Raw genomic sequence first — 6000 nt, 5'->3', positions numbered from 1 at the left:
CAATAACTACAACAAAATCAACAGCAACACCAGTTTCTGAGCCTGAGATACTGGAGTTGCATTTACTGAAATGAGGAATATTGGAGATGAGACAGATTTGGGGAAAAGATTGGAATTTTACTTTTAAGCATATTAACCATGAATGTCCAGAGATATCAAGTAGGTAGTTAGATCCTGGAGTTCAGCAGGGCCTGAACTAAGTATATACTACTTAGGTATATACCATCATTAAATATAGGAAATTTAAAGCCTTAGAATTGGATGATATCACCAAGTGAATGAATGATCTTTATACATACCAGAGAAGTGATCCAAGGACTAATATCTGGGACCACTTGATAATTTAGTAGTCTAGAACACGAGTTGGCAAACTATGGTTAGTGGGCCCAATCTCGTCTGCTGTCTGTTTTTGTGTAGCCCACAAGCTAAGAATGTTGTTTTTACATATATCAAGTGCTGCGAAGAGAAAGAAAACAAAAGAATATGCAACAGCAACCATAGGTAGTCCAAAAAACCTAAACTATTTTACTATGTAACCATCTACAGAAATAGTATACTGACAACTGGTCTAGAAAATATGATAGGTGTGATCAATAAAATAAAAACCAGGGGAGTATGGCATCCTGGAATTCAAGTGAAGCCAGCATTTCATACAGAAGGGAATAATATTTTTGCCAAATTGGGATGATAGATCAAGAACGATGAAAACATGGAACTGACTACTAGATTTAGCAATATGGAGGATACTGATGGCCTTGACAAAAGATTAGTGTTCAACAAGTTATGTGAATCAAGGCGTGACTGGGAAAAGAGAGATTGAAAACAGAAATAGAGACTACCCTTCCAAAGAGATTTTCTGTAAAGAGGATCTGAGAAAAGAGGTAGTGCATGGCAAGGTGAATGGGTTAAAAGGGGTTAAATGGTTAAAGTAGGAATAATGACAATTTGTTTTTATGCCTATAAGAAAGACACAAAATGAATGGAACTTTTCATGATGTGATGTTGGCAGGGAACTGTTACTGCAGAGATTCTCTTAAGTAGGTGAGAGCCAATAGGATCTAGTGACAAGTACACACTTAGATTGGGGCATGGGGGCAGTCCCTCTACAGTAACATGAAGAAAGGGGGAGAAAAATCCGGAGGCAAAGATACTGCCAGGTAGGAAAATGCTGTGACAGGAGCTTGTGAAAATATATTCCGATAACTTCTGTTTTTAGCAAGTGGAAGAAGGATCATTAACTGAGAATGAGGATAAAAGAAGATATGTTGGAATTTTTAATAAAGAACTGAGAAAAATACTTGTTTCCAAGAGTAGGAAAGAGAATTTGGTATTTTGCCACCCAGCACTAAATGTCAATTTAAAGCAACTGGTCATGAATTGAAAGTAATACAGTCATAAGGTTTACTATGCAGCAAGAGGAACTGGGTAGGCATGGAGCTTGATTTAATCAGAATTGGGGTTTTGCCAAGTGCACACAATAAATCTAGAGGGAGCAAATTAGTTGAATGTGATGAAAAAGAGTGATTATGATGATGTACCATGGACTCTAAGCCTAGTAAAGAAAAAGCAAGGACATGGTGGAGTCTATAAAAATCCATTGAGTTATAAATACATGCTATATACATTTTTTCTACATGTTATACCTCAGTACATGTTTACCTAAGTCTTAAAAAAAGAAGACTTCAGCAGGATAAAATATTAGTACAAAAGAGAAAACACTGATTGGAAGCATACTAGCTGAGTTATTAGAAACAGACCAAGTGACGGATATAAGCACAATGGGGAAATAAGTTCTAAGGGAGAATGTTAAAGTATAAGACTAGAAGATGGACTGCAGAAAGTAACTTAATAAAAAAGTCTCCATTCATTCTATAAATTGTATATATAATATAGTCCACAAAAGTGTTTATATTATAACTCACACAATGACTTTAAACTAGTAGAATGGAAACTGATCATATTTCTTATATTTGCAGAATTCAGAATAATCATTGGAAGATACTTAAGAATTAGAATTCAAAATAATCATAACAAGATGCAGAGAAGTCATAAAACAGAAAAATTTGTATTATGCTAAGTATCCTTGGGAAGTAAAACCAAGTGCACAAATTAATAGAAAGGAAAAGGTGGTTTTGGTATCATATGGTGAAATGGTCTAAAGGCCCAAAGTAGATGAAAGTTGAGTCTTGTCTCACACATAAGGTGCCCTTGTACAAGGTAAGGTATAAATCTAGGAACACTTACATTGAGTTCAAAGTAGATTTGCGACACCTTATTCAGTGCTATCTGGATATCAATATGTGGTCATAAAACAGGAAGGAATGATACTATCCTTATCATGGATTTGTTTTTGGTACCACACAGTATGGAGGGAACACCGATGCGTTCACATTTGGCTACATAACAATAAGAGAGGGATCATGAGCAAAAAGCTAAAGCAGCTGATTTATTCTTCTAGGGAACTTTTAAAAAGTATTACTGAATATCGATTAACACGGAACAGGCAGGCTCTTCTGAGCCTTTGTTTATTGATTGAGTGCCCTTTATAAAGATAAGAAAATAAGTGAATTTGAGCTTCAGTTTGCAGAATTAAGTACAGATATCAGAATAAGTCGAGAAGATAGAGAATGGCCACATCCTGATAGAACAAGAGCTGCCTCTCTTTGTGTCTTTCTACTTCAGCTTATAATACAGTTACCTATGACGAGAAATAAAAATGAGAACACTATTTTGTCATCAACAAGCCAGAAATCAGTTCCTCCTGTCCTAGCCAAGTTCACAGGCTGTTCCAGAAACAATGGCTGCAGTGCTACCCATCAGGAGTTTTATTATGTGGGGCCTCATTTTCTTTCCTGCCAGGCAATGCTGAGCTTCTCCTGCCAGCATAGACTTCTCCCTGCTGCTGTTTCTCAGCTTTGGGCACCATTACATTGCTTTACTCTCCGCTTCCACATGAATTTGGAGCTTTTCTTCTTCCTGTTTCCTATGGCTTGCTGGGTCCTCACACATATCCTTGTATATTTAGGACATAAACAACACCATAGAGGAGAATGATGAAGCCACCTAGAGAAGATCTACAGTCCAGCAGTTGCCGTGAGTAAAACTTCATTCAGCCTAGAGCTATGGAGAATATCACAAGTTTATAAATCTTTCCTAGGATTAATCAAATGCAATTTGAAAAAGACATAATAACTCATTTTGAAAACCAGTAAAACCACAATCCAAGTTTTATAAAGTCAAAGATGTTTCCTAGATCCTTGCCAAGCTGAAGCTGGTAACCAAACTAAAGAGGCAGTTGTCTCACTTCCACTTGCTTTCTATCTCCTCTAATTAGAGTCATTCTGCACAATAAGTTCATTAAATTGTTCACTTCAAATCCACTTCCCTTCTTATCTAAGAATCTACAGGTGACAAAGGTGAATTCATAACCATGATAATTTTTGTATTTCCTGACATTATTCCCAAAGGTTGGTGATGTTCCCTTGCAATAATCACCTGATTAAGCCCTGACCTATAGCACATCTAACTCCCAAATAGTTCTAGGAGGGAATTTCCATTCTAACTCCCAAATAGTTTTCTAATTTTTTATCTTCCAATCCCTGCAATCATCCCCCTAAATCATTCCCCTAGGCTTTCTATGTTAAATAGGCTCAGATTTCTAAAAAATATTTGTTGAATGCTTATTGTTTGCCAGATTTCATTCTATCACTTCCCCACACATTATTTGATTTCATCTTTAAAACAGCCTCTGAAAAACAGCACATACCATTATAATCATGCCCTTTCAGATGAGAAAAACTGAGCCCTTCATAATGGTTAAGTGATTTTTATCAAGGACTCACAAGTGCCAGAACCTGGGTATTCCCAAAAAGGCACTCCTCTCTCCTATAAATTTATTTAAATTCTTTATAAATATATTTAAATTTTATGCATGTAACATCTCTTGAGAGAGTAGGTTCTTAGTGTGTTTTTTTTTTCTTTTTATAAAAAAAAATTCTTTCATGCATTTATAGCTTGCCACCTTTAAGGTTCTATTGTTTTTCTGAAAGTTTTTCAAACATATGCTCATTCTTTATGGTATTCTCAAAGTCACAAGTGTCAGTATTACAGGTCTTCAATTGCTAAGAAATGTGAACCTCTTTGTTTCTTATAGTCAGATCTTCATGAGTGAGAATCTGCAAAGAATAATAATTCTCTTCTGGAATACAAGAAATATATCTGAGCACAATATTCAGTAAGAGGAAGATCATTTTACTAATGACATTAAAAAACAGAAGCTAGTCAATCCAGGGAGGATTGTACAGTTTTACACTGAGGTTTAAGCATTTTATATTATGTCTTACATCACTTCTAAATTTTATAAGGGATTTAGGATCAAACAGTTTAATAGTACTATTTATTAACCCATTATGTACGTAAGAAAACTAACCAGAACGAGATTAAAGATATCAAAGTAATAAACAAAATAATACATTTTTTAAAAGAATGTTATTTATTTAACTGCTACAATGAGTAAGACATGAATACACCATTCTTTAGTAATATCCAGCAGGTTGCAGTTACTATGAAAACATTTCTCCTTTTGTTTTCCAAAATATTCTAAATGTAGTCATGTTAATGTATCTTAGTCCATTTTTGTTGCTATAACTAAATACCAAAGATTGGGTAATTTATAACAAACAGATGATTATTGGCTCATAGTTCTGGAAGCTGGGAAGTCCAACATCAAGAGGCCAAGATCTAGTAAGGCTCTTCTTACTGTCTCATCCCAAGACAGAAGAGCAAAGGCAGGGGAAATAACCTGTGATAATGTCATTAATTTATTCCTAAGGGCTCTACACTCATGAACTAAACACTTCTTTAAGATGCCACCTTTTAATACTATTAGAATGGCAACTAAAATTCAGTATGAGTTTTGGAGGGGACAAACATTCAAAGCATAACAAAGTAGAATATTCAGTGTAAACTAGAATGATGTCTAGCAAATGAAAGATACTCTCTGAATCTAATATACTTATTATAGTTTAATAATATGACTTTCTAGTAGAAAACTGTTATAAACTACAACTTTTTTAGTAAAATGTGTTTCCACAGCCATCTAGACAAACAAATCAAACCCAAAGTCATAGAATTAGGTACAATTTTAGTGATTTAGATTAATCCCCTTTTTCATAAGTGAGGAAAAATGAAGGTCTGACTCATTCAAGTCTTTAGTTCAAGATCAGTGTTGGTTGGTAGTTAAGTACAGATTAGAACAAGTTATCTAATGTTACGTCTAAGGGTAACTCAGTTAAAGGCTATTCTTTACTCATTCATTTATGGATTCATTCAACAAATAATACATCAAACAACCAATATATACCAAATTCTGGCCTAGGACTTGGTATCATAATAAATAAATAGACACAACCCTGCTGTAAATAAATAGACACAACCCTGCCTTCAAGTAATTTTTAATTTGGTAGGAATATAGACATTAAATAACTAATGATGTACATTTAAATAATAATTGTGAAAATTTATCCAAAGGAAATATGCAATGTTCAATGAGAGCAAATACTGCAAAAATCTTAGAAGGCCGTCTCTAAGAAGTGGCATTAGAAGAATGATTAGTAATGTCTAGAAAGAAAGCGGGGTAGGGATGGAAGACAGAAGTCAGAAAGTGAGAAATCCCAGACTCATAGAAATAAGAAAACAATAGTTTTTCTGAGGAGTCAGAGCTAGGAAGGAGCTTAGTAAGTAAGAAAAATGAAAGAGCGTAACGTGACTAGAATCCCATGGGCAGGGGGACATGTAGCATGAGATAAGGCTAAAGAGGTGAACAGTGATCCTTGTGACTGTGACCCCAGTTAAGGCCTTGGGGCATTATTCAAAGTGCTCTGGGGAATCCATTGAATAGCTATCAGCAGGGTAATTATAAGATTATATATATATACACACACACACACATATATATATGTTTATATGTATAAATTTATATATATAAATTTTTGTATATAA

This window comes from Macaca thibetana, chromosome 14 (assembly GCF_024542745.1).
Source record: "Macaca thibetana thibetana isolate TM-01 chromosome 14, ASM2454274v1, whole genome shotgun sequence".
NCBI classification, from domain to species: Eukaryota; Metazoa; Chordata; class Mammalia; order Primates; family Cercopithecidae; genus Macaca; species Macaca thibetana.
The sequence above is the reverse complement of the archived record's forward strand: the minus strand, read 5'-3'. Positions refer to the sequence as shown.